The 15,000-nt window shown below is 41.4% G+C and overlaps 1 protein-coding gene and 1 non-coding gene across 4 annotated transcripts in view; one reads left to right on the plus strand and one right to left on the minus strand.

The window, feature by feature from the left end:
- SPATS2L (spermatogenesis associated serine rich 2 like) overlaps positions 1 to 15,000 on the plus strand; it is a 183,891-nt gene that overhangs the window by 21,550 nt on the left and 147,341 nt on the right. For all 3 annotated transcript variants that reach the window (XM_052655200.1, XM_052655203.1, XM_052655202.1), the window contains exon 2: positions 2,374 to 2,422. The gene's annotated coding sequence lies outside the window, so the exon portion shown is untranslated. The remainder of the gene's footprint in view (positions 1 to 2,373; positions 2,423 to 15,000) is intronic.
- TRNAC-ACA (transfer RNA cysteine (anticodon ACA)) lies at positions 8,970 to 9,041 on the minus strand. Its single transcript has one exon. It is a non-coding gene; the product is annotated as a tRNA-Cys (tRNA).

Consider the following 15,000-nt stretch of genomic DNA (forward strand, 5'->3'; position numbering starts at 1 on the left):
TTGGTAGAGACATAGCAAAGATAGTGTATCCATGCCCTAAATACTTGTCAGAATAATACATTTTATGTTCTACCTTTTGTGCCTTCTAAAATTATATGCTGCAAATATTTGACCATCCTGTAAAGAATACCATCATTACCCTCTCTAAGAACCATAAACATCTTCTGCCACTTCTGTTGTGGTAGGAGATGGAGTTTACCAAAATGCTACTTCCTCCCATGTCAAAGATTGATGGACATTTTGGGTTATATTTAAAAATCTTTATTAAAAATTAAATCTATAAATGTTTACTATCTCATTTGACAACTCATGTTATTTATTACAGAATCCACACAACAATCTTTGCCTTTTGTGGTACATAAAATCAAAGAATTGTTTTTGTCAAAAGTTTGAAAAAGCACATTTTAAAATCAATTTCTTTTTAATGGAAGTGTTATACTCACTGAATGATTTCCCTCCAAGGAGCTTCTGTAAAAGCAAATATATCTTAAGTGTGATGAACTGATCTTTAAATAAAGTCGGTAGCATCTTGTGTCAAAGTAAATGTTTCTCAAAGAAGCAGGCACGCATGAGCACAGACACACACATACGTAAAAGAAAAGATTGCTATCGAAATGACCGTTCGTATACTTTATTAAAGTGAAGAAAGTCAAGTAGTTGAAGAAGAAAGTCAAGTGCCAGCTGAGTTCTCATCTCTTTGGTTTATTGTACACAACACTGTTGCTTTCAGAAAACAAACCTAACCCTCAACTCAAGCATCTCCCTTATTGTCTGGTTTCTGCCCTTTTTTTCGCATTTTTATCTACCCCATCGGCTTAGCACAGCACCCTCTTTCCAGACTGCTGGGCACCTGGGACACCAGGACCCTGGGTCCTAAGATTGGCTCAGAGTTCTTCGGGGCCCCACCCCAAATGGGGGCCCACCGGGCATGCGCAGTTGTCCTAAGGGCTGCGCTCTTCCCTGGTTTTCCGATTGCCAGGATTTCCTGAGACTTCATCAAGCTCTCAGAGCTCATCACAGAGTGTAGGCTTTCTCTTGTGTTGATATCCCGGACACATTCATAGCATTGTGTCTGGCATTGTGTTCACTCAGCGTGTTAGCAAAATGAAGGGTTACAATATATTCTCTCAGAAATGAACTGTTGGAAGGATAAGTTAGTCCGATTGAAAGAGAGTCAGAATAGAATTGTGGATTAGAATCTCAGAGCTTAAAAGAGCCTCTCAGTCAGTCCTCTCACTTAAAGATGAAACCCGGAGCAGTCAGCTGACTTGGAGAAGGTCACCCAGAGAGTTGGCGCCAAGCCAGGCCCAGCATCCGGCGTCCTGAGGTCTTGTCCCGTCCTTCCCGGCTCTCGCTCCTGTCATCTTTCCCTGGTTGTTTCAGGGAGGTTGAGCTGACTTTGCAGGATCAGTGACCAGAGCTTTTGAAGCCCCACGCGGAGCTTAACAGAGCAAGGGATGCAGAGGGATTCTCAGGGAAGGCTTGGAGAGATTGTGGACTTCGTGAGTGTTTGCCTGGTTGACTAACCAGCCCAGCAGCTGTCTCTAATGCCTAAGTGGTTACTAGCTGGGCTTGTATGGATATTACAGGCTATCTTTTGGAAGGGAGACTATCATAGAAACAATAATAACTAACATCTATTTGTGATAAATTAGGCAGGATATCCCTGTGGTTTCGAGTCCAGGCCCTGTGGTCAGATGGTCACAGAATCCCAGCTCCATCACTTGTCCTGTATATTTTTATGAGACAGGTGCTTTCAACTTTCAGTGCCTCATTTTCTCTATCTGCACAATGCCAGTGGCAAAGGTGGTTATCTCAAGCGTATTGGCTTCCCTGGTGGCTCAGAAGGTAAAGGACCTGCCTGCATTGCAGGAGACCCAGGTTTGATCCCTGGGCTGGGAAGATCTCCTAGAGGAGGGCATGGCAACCTACTCCAGTATTTTTGCTTGGAGAATCCCATGGACAGAGGGCCCTGGCAGGCTACAGTCCATAGAGTGGCAAAGAGTTAGACACCAATGAGCGACTGACAATTTCAGTTTCTTTCAGAGCATTGTAGACTTAACTCATGGAAGCCCTGGAACAATACCAAGCAATAAATGGTAGCTATTGTTATTATTAAAATATCACTGCTGTGAGTAGTAAATTCATTGCACAAATTATATACTATCTGGTCTTGCCAACATCTCTGTGAGGAAGCTGCTATTATTATCCTCCATTTTACAGTTGAGTAGACTGAGGCACAGAGTGGTACCCCACCCACACAGTTTTAAGTCTCGGGTAACACAGCCTGAGCTTGGGTGTGAGTGTGAGGAAGATGAGCAGTGTGGCTTTGAAACCTGAGATCTGATTTCCCAAATTTCTTTTTCCCCCCAGAGCACTCCAGACCCTGGCCACTTTCAGGACTATCTCCGTGGATTCCCAGGTAAGCAGCGGTGCTCCCTCCCTTCTGTGTCGTCCTCCTGCCCACATGGCTGGCTGCCTCTGCACCTGTCGCTGATTCCCAGGGGTTTTGTCATAGGCTGTCAATCTTCCAGGGTTTTAGCACCAGAGCGCTTCTGTATGGGTTCACAAGCTGAAGGGCCAAGTTGCTGGTGCTGGGGTGGGAAGTGGGGCATGGGGGAGAGGAACAGAGGACCGGAAGCACTGCTACCTCACCCAAGTGCACCTTTTCCACCCACCTCACTGTTTCTGTAGTGTAGTTTCATGCACGTAAAATACTTCAAAGTACCAGGGGGAAAAGTCTTTTATAGAGATCCTTGTGTTGTAGAAAGGAATTATGGTGAAGAGTGGCAGGCTCTGGAGCCAAACTACTTGGTTTCCCCTCCTTGCGCTGATAACCATATTTGGTGTTGTTGAAAAGCTTGGTTCCGTGACTCTAGAAGTCTGGTTTGCAGTCTTCAGTGTTAACTCAGTGTTGACTTGGAGTGGAAGGACACAGCCTTTTGAGCCAGACAACCTGGCTTGGCATCCTGCTTCTGCTGCCTAGTAACTGTAGTGTCTCTGCATGTCCCTGGCTTCTCTGAGCTTCAATTTCCTCCTCTCTAATATGGAGCTAATTATACCCATCTCTGCAAGAGTTGCTGGGATTTTTCTAGCTCATGTGTGTAAAGTGGACTGCATAAGATTGACATTCAATTCAATGGCGATTATTATTCTTAGTTACTGATATTTGAATGGGCTCATCACAAGTATTTTCTGGAGGGGAAAGTATGTATTTTTTTTTAATTCCTCATACTTTCCCTGAAATATTTTCATTTTCTCCACCAGCAGTCTTGCTTGTTTAAAGTAATTTGCTTAGCAAGCCATATATTCGTTGTGAAAAGATCATCTCTGATAGAACCTGTCAAATGATTATAAATTCCAAATTGAAGTAGTCCAAAATAAAGAGGTCTTATTGCACCTGAATGTTTCCATGAATATTTAAGCTTGATTCTTTTTCTAAAACCCTGAAACTTCAGGAGTAAGATGCCTATAACTTTTTGGAAAAGAGTCACTAACATTGGTGGGAGTTGGTTGTTTTCCATTAATGGAATACAATATTTTACTTCCTCATATCTGAAATCTGAATCACCATACAACATTTTCTTTATTGTTGTTCAAAGGGAATTATTATGGAAACTACTGACTGATTTTTCTCTCTCCCTCTCTGTGTCACACACACACACACACACACACACACACACACACACACACTTCTGTTGTTCTTTCCCTTAGGCAACTGAAGAGTTACTATGTAAATTCTGGCAGCCTTCTCCCCATCAGACAAGCAAGGGCACAATCAATTCCTGTTTTCTTGGAACATACCAAATAATCAGAAACTGATTATTCTGCTTGAAGGCAACAAGCAGCTTGATGGAAAGATGTACCAATTGAACACAATTCTGATCATATTTTTGTCAGGAGAATGAGATGCCTCCAGCTGTCTGTCACTAATTATATTAGAGGTAGAAAGCAGGAATGTTTTGGCCTGCAAAAGATCACTCTAGTCTCCTGTTGGAACACTAATTTTACTGGCTGCTTATCCCAGAACAGTGACATTGGGCGTCCATTCTGTAACTCATCTTGCCAATTGGTCACAGTCTGAAACATGTCACATGAGCACACTTAAGGAATTTTCTAATTATAGTTCAAAGGCTTTACTTTTTATCTTATGTTCATTCTGCAGACATCACTGATGGAAATGATTTCTCCCTCAGCCTAATCCTATTGCCGGCAGTTACAAAAGAACAGAGAGATGGCAAATGAAACCCACAGTAACTGAAGAGGTGTCCGAATTCAATTAGGAAGCGACCTCTCCCATGTGGATGCATAAGCCATATAAATCCATTTTAATTGTGATCTGTGGTACTTATCTGGTCATGTTTATTTTGGATGCAAGTGCCAAAGCTGGATTTAGACCAGAACTCCAGATCTTCAAGCTCTAATGACTAATTTGGGTATCTATTGAATCCCTTAATTCATTTCTTAATTAGTTCTCCCAGAATTAGAGTTGCTTGGTTATAATCATTTTCACAAAATTTTCCAATAAAAACAAGCATACATAGATTTTTTTTCCCCCCTATGGTTCACACATTTGCTTATGGTCTTAAAGAATTGTTCTTGTTGTTATCAAAATTATAACAATGACGATAACAAAACTAACATGTTGCCGGGCAGTAGAATATGAACTGAGGCACCAGGACCTGGTTTTGATTCCCAGCTCAACTATTTACAGCCATGGGATCTGGCCCAAGTTACTTTCCCTGTATTTCAGTTTCCTTTTGTAAATGAGAGGAATAATAGTACCTACCTCATAGGGTTGTTTTAAGGATTGAAAAGGCATTGCAGGTATGAACTAACATGCAGACGGTCCCTGGCACTATGATAGATGCTACTTATTATGTTTATTGTTGATAAGACAGTAGGAGACTGATGAGCAGTTTGCTGGCGCCGCAATATTATCATGCAAGTTTGTCCCATTTATGTCATCCATTTGGGGATCACTCATGATGGTAATGATACATTGGGGACTCTGAGCTTGGAATTAATCTCTGTTGTTTGTATTTGTACACCTCAGTTTAGCTTAGGATTAACATTTCTGGCTTTCCATGCTTGATCAATATGAAACGTTTTGGTGTAAAATTGCTTTAAAATGTGAATGAACATTTTGTTTTCTCAGTAGGCACAATCCTAGTCCTCATTAAAATGAAAAATGCAATTATGATATGTAAAAAATATATGTGGTGGGGAGAGGAGGCTTGGGGGAATTGACTTCAGTAAATTCATTGGAAACTTTCAAACTATTTTTTAACAGAGTTAAATGCATTTAATGTCTTAGTTCAAATTTAATCAGTGTGCAGGAGTAAAAGTCTAGGGAAAGATAAATCTAGTAATTTAATGAGCTTTCCTCATGGCTACATAAGAGTTTATTTTAAAATTGATTGCCAAGTGATTCACTAGAATTACCTTTCTTAAGTTTTTTTCCCCCCAGAAACTAAGGTTGGTCCAGCAGTTCTACTCTCATGCACGCATAGGTATGCACTTATGTGTATATGCTAGAGAAATGTGCAGTCGCATATATCCAAAGATGTGTAAGTTGTTCTTAGCAACATTACTTATATTCATCTCAACTTAGAAACACAGAATAGCCATCAGTTGTAGAACAGATGAATAAACTGTGCTGTAATAATAAGAAGTTATGATTTCTATAATTGTAGGGTAGACTATTATACAGCAATGAAAAAAAAAACTTGGAGCTACACACAATAACAGGGATACATCCTAAGACATAATGTTGAAAGAAAGAAGATACAGAAGACTACGTAGCAATCTTATTTCATTTGTGCAAAGTGTGAATACAGACAAAAACTACACTCTGTTGCTAAGGGGTATGGACTGGGAATTTACTGCTGAACAAATCCCTTCTAAAGGAGGGTGTGCTGGGGAAGACAGAAGAGCTGTGGGACTGCTGTGAGTCCTGGCAATGTTCTGGTTTTTGACTGGAGCTTGTAGGTGCATGGGCTTCTCGGGTGGCTCAGTAGTAAAGAATTTCCCTGACAGTGTAGGAGACACAGGAGACACAGGTTCAATCCCTGGATCAGGAAGATTCCCTTGGAGGAGGAAATGGCAACCCACTCCAGTATCCTCACCTGGAGAAGTCCATGGACAGAGGAACCTGGCAGGCTACAGTCCATAGGGTCACAAAGACTCAGACACATCTGAGTGGCTGAGCATACGCACATAGTTGCATGGGTAAAACAGTATATTATATATATATATATGAAAGTGAAAGTAAAGTCATTCAGTCGCGTCTGACTCCTTGCGACCCCATGGCCTGTAGCCTACCAGGCTTCTCGGTCCATGGGATTTTCCAGACAAGAATACTGGAGTGGATTACCATTTCCTTCTCCAGGAGATCTTCCCAACCCAGCGATTGAACCTGGGTCTCCCGCATTGTAGGCAGACACTTTACTATCTGAAACACCAGGGAACATTATATATATAGCATATATATATTAATGTTAATTATATTTATATTAATTACATTAATGTTTTATCTGCTTTTCTGGTTGTGGGTTAGAGTTCATAATTTTAAAAGTTTTTTAAAAAGGCAGAATAAACTCTCCAACCCAGGTTGGTTCATCTTTGTCCTGATAGTTTTAGGCCAAGAGATTCCTGTGGTTATAAGTGGCTCTAGAAGTAAACTACTGCCTCCCTGCCTGGCAAAGTGGTCTCTAACATAGAATATGCACCCCAGGGAGCTCTTGAGAAGATCCATTTGGTTGAGAAGGAAATTGATTAGAACTTGCATTTACTTTCATCTCATTATCATGAAACATTATGATAACAGGTAACTGTATTGACACTGGCATCCTTGCTGAGTCCACATGTCAGATGTTTGAGTATCACCTGGAGGGAGGGAGGTAAGACCTCCTCTTCACAGTGGCTTCCCCTTTGGCTCATCTGCCTTGGTTATTTTATGGAATATATCATACCTGGTCACCTGGATTTACAAATTCAATGTTTTACTTTTAACAAACCCTCACAAACTGTCTAAAATAGAGTCTGCAAAGAATTCCCATAAATTGAAGATAATTTTAATGTTGCACGCAAGAAAATGGCAAAGTTTAAAATGAACTTTGTTGGCCCCGCTATGAGGTAATGACTGTGATCAGTCGAATCAGATCTGGCAAGAAGCTGGCCACCAAAATTCTAAATTATCTGAAAGATGTATAGATTTACATCCATGGTTAGTTAATCTTGAACCTTGTCCTGAGTATGTTGTTTTGAGACATCATAGTTAGCAAAATAGTACATCAATTCTGTCATTCTTTTCTATTTTAATCATGTTTTATAAGATATATAACATGTTAGTACAATAACATATATATATGAATTGTAAACAAGGAAACTTTTTTGTTCCAACATCTAGGATGAAAATACCTTGGACTTCACTGCCATGAAGTTCAAAGGCAACTCCTTGCAACTGTTAAAATGTGTAGAACAGAGTAAATTTGCTATCCATATCAAAAAGATGCACTTCTTAGCCTTAATTTTTTTAATTGATAAATACCAACAGTAAAGCAAGGGTTTATATATTTTACTTTATTAAGACTTTCCCCAAGCTCTTGGCTTGCAGTTGGGTAGGAGAAAATGAAAAAAGATATATACTCAGAATGGCTCTGTTTTTCTGTTTTGTTTATATTCCCTGTAAGATTCCTTTATGATTACATCTATGCATGCCCACCAAGGTGCAGTGGACAGGGTGCTTGACCAGCGGTCAGGAGACCTGATTCTGAGCCTGGTTCTGCAAGTAGCCAGCAGCCAGGCCACAGCACAGAGGCAGGATCCTCGCTGAGCTGTCTTTGCCTTTTCTCTATCATGAGGGTTGTGATAGCAACCCTCCCCTGACCTGGCACAGGGATCACATATGAGAGCCTCTTTAAAATGGAGTTTCCTTCAAACAGAAGGAATTATGGTCCTGTCCCTTCTATTTCGGGCTTTCCAGGTAGTGCTAGCAGTAAAGAACCTGCCTGGCAGTGCAGGAGATGCAGGAGACACGGGTGTGATCCCTGGATAGGGAAGATCCCTTGGAGGAGGGCATGGCAACCCACTCCAGTATTCTTGCCTGAAAAATCCCATGGACAGAGGCGCCTGGTGGGCTTCGGTCCAAAGGGTCACAAAGAGTTGGATGCTGAAAATGCACCTGTACTCACAGAATTGAAGGGATGGTGGAAACTACTGCACAAAGGGCCACCACCAGGGAAGGCTTTGCAGTCTTAGCATAGGACTTTGTGGCCTCTCCTCTAAGGCATTGCTGTCAGTGTGATGGATTGCCGATGACTTCTGCCCTCTGGGGTTCATGGTTCCAAATCTGAGGCTCCATGAAGGGGAAATCTAATTTATCCAACTTGGGTTGATGAATTGCCTTTTGACCAGTCAGCCTCAGGTGAGGAAATGAGGTCACAGAGGATGGACAAGATTCCTGGGGTCTCTGGCTCTGCATGTCTGGGTCCTCTCAGAACATCAGGCACACCTGTGAGCTTCTGCCTGCCATTGGTATTAATGTTTCCATAGTTGCTAGTGATTCAACTCTCTTTAAGGGATTTGAATAAAAAGAATCAAAGAAATATTAATACAAGTATGGAAGTATATACAAGTGTTTTTTTCAATAAATGTCAATGCACCTAATTGAGCCTGGGCTTCTCATATATTTCTTGAGGTGAACGCTGGACTTGAAATCACTTTCATTAGATGCTGAAGATTCTCTGAAGGTCCCGGGGGTCCTCCTGCCCAGGCCACTTCTCTAAGGTTTGACTCCATTTCTACCTTTAGCTACTGGTTTACCTCTTGTTAGAAGAAAGTGAAGTTGCTCAGTCGTGTCCGACTCTTTGAGACCCCATGGGCTGTAGCCTACCAGGCTCCTCTGTCCATGGAATTTTCCAGGCAGTAGTATTGGAGTGGATTGCCATCTCCTTCTCCAGGGGATCTTCCCAACCCAGGGATCGAACCTGGGTCTCCTGCATTGTAGACAGATGCTTTACCATCTAAGCCACCAGGGAAGTCTTTCTTGTTAGAAAGAAGGTATTAAATCAATTTTAGCGTTCCTAATGCTGATGCTCTTCTCACTGACAGCTTGACTTGCCCTAAAATTTTATGGAATGTGGAAAGAAGGTAAGAGAGTTGCAGAGTCTGTGTACCACAGGCAAGTCATCATACCAATCTTATGAGCCTATCAAAGTATATTTGAATATATCACAGCCATTCCTAGACAGACATAAATAGCTGTCTCACACCCTCACACCAAAAGGGTATTCAATGCTTACCATTTGTTCTGTCAGGGCTCAAGCAGATAAGTGCAATATTCCAATAATGGAAAAGATGAAAATGTTTATATCCCTGAGAAATAAATTTGATATGCTATCAAATATTGCCCTGGCAAGTCCTAAATGGATATTGCCCCCTTAGGAACATTCACTATATAGCTATAAAGAGATCAGAAATTCTTTGTTTTTTAAGCATATTGACTTAATGTAATGATCAAATTTTAGGTTGTTAACACGCAGTTAAATTTTTTAAATCAAAAGACAAGTTCCTTCTTAGAGAAAGAGTACCATTGAAGAAAGAGATGTGGTAAAAACAATCATTATTTTACCCAGTCTCCATTTTCCCAAGTTGCTGAGTTATAACATAGTCTATGATTTTACTTTCTAAACCAGCTCAGATTACCAACCCAGTGTCTCACACTGGTTAGCTTATAAGGACGATATATTATTCGTCAGATTTTAAATGCTGACCCATGAAATGCTAAAATTGTATTGGCAGCTGTTGTCCAAAGGTTTGCAGATGTCCTGACTAATGCTTTGAAAGTCCAGCATTAGCAATAAATCACAGCATACATAATTTTTCAATAAAGTAATGGAAAGGATTTTGCATTCTAGGTCCTCTAAGCTTTGGTATTTGGAAGTTACTTATATGGGAAATTAAAAGGGTAAAATGTTCTCGGGCTTTAACTCTTGAATTTGGGGCCAGCACAGTCAATAGCTAAAGCATCTTCGTAGCTTTATTCTCCTAACCCTGAGATCTCTTGGCTCTGAGAACTGACAGAGTTGCCAAATATAGGCCTAATTGCATTCCTAGCTACTGAGAAAAAAAAATTCAAAAGAATTTTCCTTTTCTTTCAAAGAAATCCCTTGAGCATTAACATTTTCTGGAATCGCAGAATTGTTTATAAGACTTTTGCAGAGGTTTCTGAAAAGAGAGCTTGAAGAGCCAATTAAGAAGCGTGCGCTGCTCACCTAGAGTAACAAAGAGTCAGGGAAAGGAAACCAACAAGTGAAAAGAGATGTGGCTTTGTCCTCTCAGCTTGCTCTCTGATTAATGAGCTGCTGTTCTCTTTTCTTCTTCTCTCTCTATGTTCTACTCAAAGATGTAGCAAAATAGTGCATGATATATTCAGCTAGCCCCATGATAGACCACCAGCTGAGTGGTCTGAGTAAGTTCTGTTCGCTAGTATTTCCAGTGCTGTGACCACTACTTGATACCTAAGAAATGTTCAATTAGTATTTGTTGAATGAAGGAATGTATTCAGGCAGGTCTGTCTATGATCTGTAAATTGGTGATTTGTATTTTGGGCCAGACATCCTGGAATGTGAAGTCAAGTGGGCCTTAGGAAGTATCACTATAAATAAAGCTAATGGAGCTGATGGAATTCCAGTTCAGCTGTTTCAAATCCTAAAAGATGATGCTGTGAAAGTGCTGCACTCAATATGCCAGCAAATTTGGAAAACTCAGCAGTGGCCACAGGACTGGAAAAGGTCAGTTTTCATTCCAATCCCAAAGAAAGGCAATGCCAAAGAATTCTCAAACTACCACACAATTGCACTCATCTCACATGCTAGTAAAGTAATGCTCAAAATTCTCCAAGCCAGGCTTTAGCAATACATGAACCGTGAACTTCCAGTTTTGTTCAAGCTGGTTTTAGAAAAGGCAGAGGAACCGGAGATCAAATTGCCAACATATGCTGGATCATCGAAAAAGCAAGAGAGTTCCAGAAAAAAACATCTATTTCTGCTTTATTGACTATGCCAAAGCCTTTGACTGTGTGGATCACAATAAACTGTGGTAAATTCTGAAAGAGATGGGAATACGAGACCACCTGACCTGCCTCTTGAGAAACCTGTATGCAGGTCAGGAAGCAACAGTTAGAACTGGACATGGAACAACAGACTGGTTCCAAATAGGAAAAGGAGTACGTCAAGGCTGTATATTGTCACCCTGCTTATTTAACTTCTATGCAGAATACATCATGAGAAACACTGGGCTGGATGAAGCACAAGCTGGGATCAAGATTACCAGGAGAAATATCAATAATATCAGATTTACAGATGATACCACCTTTATGGCAGAAAGTGAAGAAGAACTAAAGAGCCTCTTGATGAGAGTGAAAGAGGAGAGTGGAAAAGTCGACTTAAAACTCAACATTCAGAAAACTAAGGTCATGATATCCGGTCCCATCACTTCATGGCAAATAAATGGGGAAACAGTGGAAACAGTGTCAGACTTCATTTTGGGGGGCTCCAAAATCACTGCAGATGGTGACTGCAGCCATGAAATTAAAAGATGCTTACTCCTTGGAAGAAAAGTTATGACCAACCTAGACAGCATATTAAAAAACAGAGATAATACTTTGTCAGCAAAGGTCTGTCTAGTCAAGGCTATGGTTTTTCCAGTAGTCATGTATGGATGTAAGAGTTGGACTATCAAGAAAGCTGGGCGCCAAAGAATTGATGCATTTGAACTGCAGTATTGGTGTTGGAGAAGACTCTTGAGAGTCCCCTGGGCTGCAAGGAGATCCAACCAGTCCATCCTAAAGGAAATCAGTCCTGGGTGTTCATTGGAAGGACTGATGTTGAAGCTGAAATTCCAATATTTTGGCCACCGGATGTGAAGAGCTGACTCATTTGAAAAGACTCTGATGTTGGGAAGGATTGAAGGCTGGAGGAGAAGAGGACGACAGAGGATGAGATGGTTAGATGGCATCACCGACTCAATGGACATGAGTTTGGGTAAACTCTGGGGGCTGGTGATGGACAGGGAGGCCTGGTGAGCTGCAGTTCATGGGGTCGCAAAGAATAAGACACGACTGAGCGACTAACTGATACTGAACTGATACTGATATTGGGCCAGGTATACTCAGAGCTTCCCAGGTGGCACTAGTGGCAAAGAACCCACCTGCCAATGCAGGAGACATAAGAGATCCAGGTTTGATCCTGGGGTTTGTAAGATCTCCTGGAGGAGGGCATGGAAACCCAGTCTAGTATTCTGCCCTGGAGAATCCCATGGACAGAGGGAGTCTAGTGGGCTGCAATCCATAGGATCGCACAGAGCCAGACACAACTGAAGCGACTTAGCATGCACATACTCTAGGCCAGATTAATTCTGATCAAGGACTCAATATCTAAATTTCGTATAGTGTGATTTTCCAATATGATGGAGAATTAAGGGCTTGAAGAAACCAACACTTGGAACAACCCGGATACTCAGGAATATAGAAAGGACTGATACAACCTGCCAGGAGGCTTAACTCTAGAAGTTAGCATATCCAGCTATCGCAGCTTTTCTTAATGTAAATACATTTGCAGAGTTCTTACCATACTGACGGTATCAGTTTCAACTGTATAGAATCTTGCTTTTAACACATCAGTTGGCAAGCACCCAGTGCCAAGGCCAAGGGTTAGCCCTCTGCTTCACTTCCCTTCTCCAAGCTGCAACTTCTCTCGCAGAGCCAGGCAGCTGTCTCCCAAATGTACGCTGTCAGTAACATAGGAAACCAGATGACCCAAAGAGGGTAAATCAGCACAAATTTATTGTCAGAGCTGAGAGAAAGAACCTCAGAGTGAATGCTCTGCTGACTGTGGGTCAGAAGTGTTATCTTTGTGTCTCAAGGACAGAACGTTTAATAAAGATTGGGTACAAAATACACATCACCCTCCAGGCATGCTCAACTGTGTCAACCGGAAAACCATTCCTCAGGATTTACAATTTCCTCTTTTTCCTAAATTAAAAAATGCTAATGTGAACTCTTGACTCTCAACAGCACATGTTATTATTGTATATAGGGCGAAAAGTAAATAAGACACTTGCCTAATGACATAACAGTTCATTTTAACTCAGCAAGCTGAAAGTAATTTTAGCTTGTTTTCTTTTTTTCCATGCTTCTTTATGGAAATAGGCCACAATCATTTTTATTCCACCATTCTTCATTACCTTATGGCATGCTTCCTGTTTATGCTATTAAGAGCTGTTTTTAAAGACCCTTGAGGGATATCCTTTAACACATTCTTTTTAAAAATAATTATTCATCTGTAGTACTGCTTCAGAATGTCTGAGGGTTTGGAAATATAGAAACTTCTTAATGAGATATGCTTAATGGTCTGTGCAGAGTATTGCAATATTTACACCTAGTTCAGTTAATGTAAATTATAGTTAATTAGTCATTCTGGGAAAATAGTAGATATTTTAGAATAGATGCAGTACCTAAAACTCACCATTTGCCTGTTATGTATAGTGAGTGTGTGCATGCTCAGTCATGTCCAACTCTTTGCAACTCCGTGGACTGTAGCCCACCAGGCTCCTCTGTCCATGAACATTTCCAGGCAAGAGTACTGGAGTGGGCTGCCATTTCCCTCTCCAGGCATTATGTATAGTACTTTAGATAAAATTCTATGTGTAATATTTATAGATTTAAAAAAAAAGTATTTGCAGTGGTATAAAGCAATGCTTAGGGACTCATAATAATATGAACAACATGTCTTGTTAGGGTATGAAAAACATCCACATGGTCCAGACTTCTACAAAAAAATTCTTTATAAACTTTAAAGTGTGATATGAATGTTATCGTTATCTTTACACTTGTGACACGCAGGACTTCTGAGCTGAATGACAGTCCATAACTTGTGTTTTAATGCTGAATATGTTCCTGTTTCAAGTGAAATTTCCTTTTTCGCTAGTAACTCTTGTGTCAGAGACTCCCTGAGTTCCTTAATTGGGTTCCTTCACACAGCACTTGACTTTTGAACACTCCAGACTGCACTTGTGCCGGGAGGAGCAGGTTTCACATGATGGTTTGGAATGCGGTGTGATTTCTAGGAAGAAATCTCGACTTGCATCACAGCTGCGCTCTACAGATGATGGCTAAGAGCCCCACCATGGCCATTTCCCAGTCCCGCTAGAAGTCTACCTGAAGAGGATTGAGAAGTCACTCATTCATGGCCGTATACGACCCACCTTAGGGTCCTCTGATCCTACTTTTCCAGCCCTTCTCTTCCAGGATGCTCTCTGCTGCTTCGGTATCTCCAGCAGGCTATTCTAGCCATATGTTGTTTTTTCCCTGTGTCTTGCATGTCTTGGGCACTCTGTCTGTCCTCCCAGCACCACTTCTCTGCACTCCAGCCTCCTTTGTGGTCTTCAGAGCTGCAAGAACCTGGAAGCAAGAAAGTGTGTGCTGGTGCTATTCCTCTGCCCTCTTCCTGGGTGAGATCGCTCTTGTCCTTAGCACCCCAGCGTTGCCAGCTGCCTCTTTGTCCTCCTGTCTGGCCCCGAGCTCCAGTGGAGTGGGTGCAGGGGAGTGCTGGGGGTGAGGGGTGCCCGCCCAGAGAAGTGCTTCATTGTCCACACCCAGGGCCAGGCCACGGGAAACAGACTCCCAGACAGTCACCATGGGCTACACAAATATTACTTCCATTTAACTTGACCTTTCATTGTGCTCTGAAATGACTGAAAATACTTAAATGGCATACAGTAATTTTCTGGAAACAAAAATAAATGGGGTTCTTTTAAGAAGCCACACTTGAACTTTTGCCCTTTCCTTCCTTTTCGAGTCATATCCAGTTCAAGGTTGCCTTAATTTAGCATGTCTTTTCCTTTGGTGAGAAATTGCTAATTTCTCTACTGATAAAATGATGAATCATAGAAGCGGTGTAATTGCTAAAGATAAGGATACCTCATCTAGCCTTAAAC

The sequence above is a fragment of the Budorcas taxicolor genome, chromosome 2 (assembly GCF_023091745.1).
Source record: "Budorcas taxicolor isolate Tak-1 chromosome 2, Takin1.1, whole genome shotgun sequence".
NCBI lineage: Eukaryota > Metazoa > Chordata > Mammalia > Artiodactyla > Bovidae > Budorcas > Budorcas taxicolor.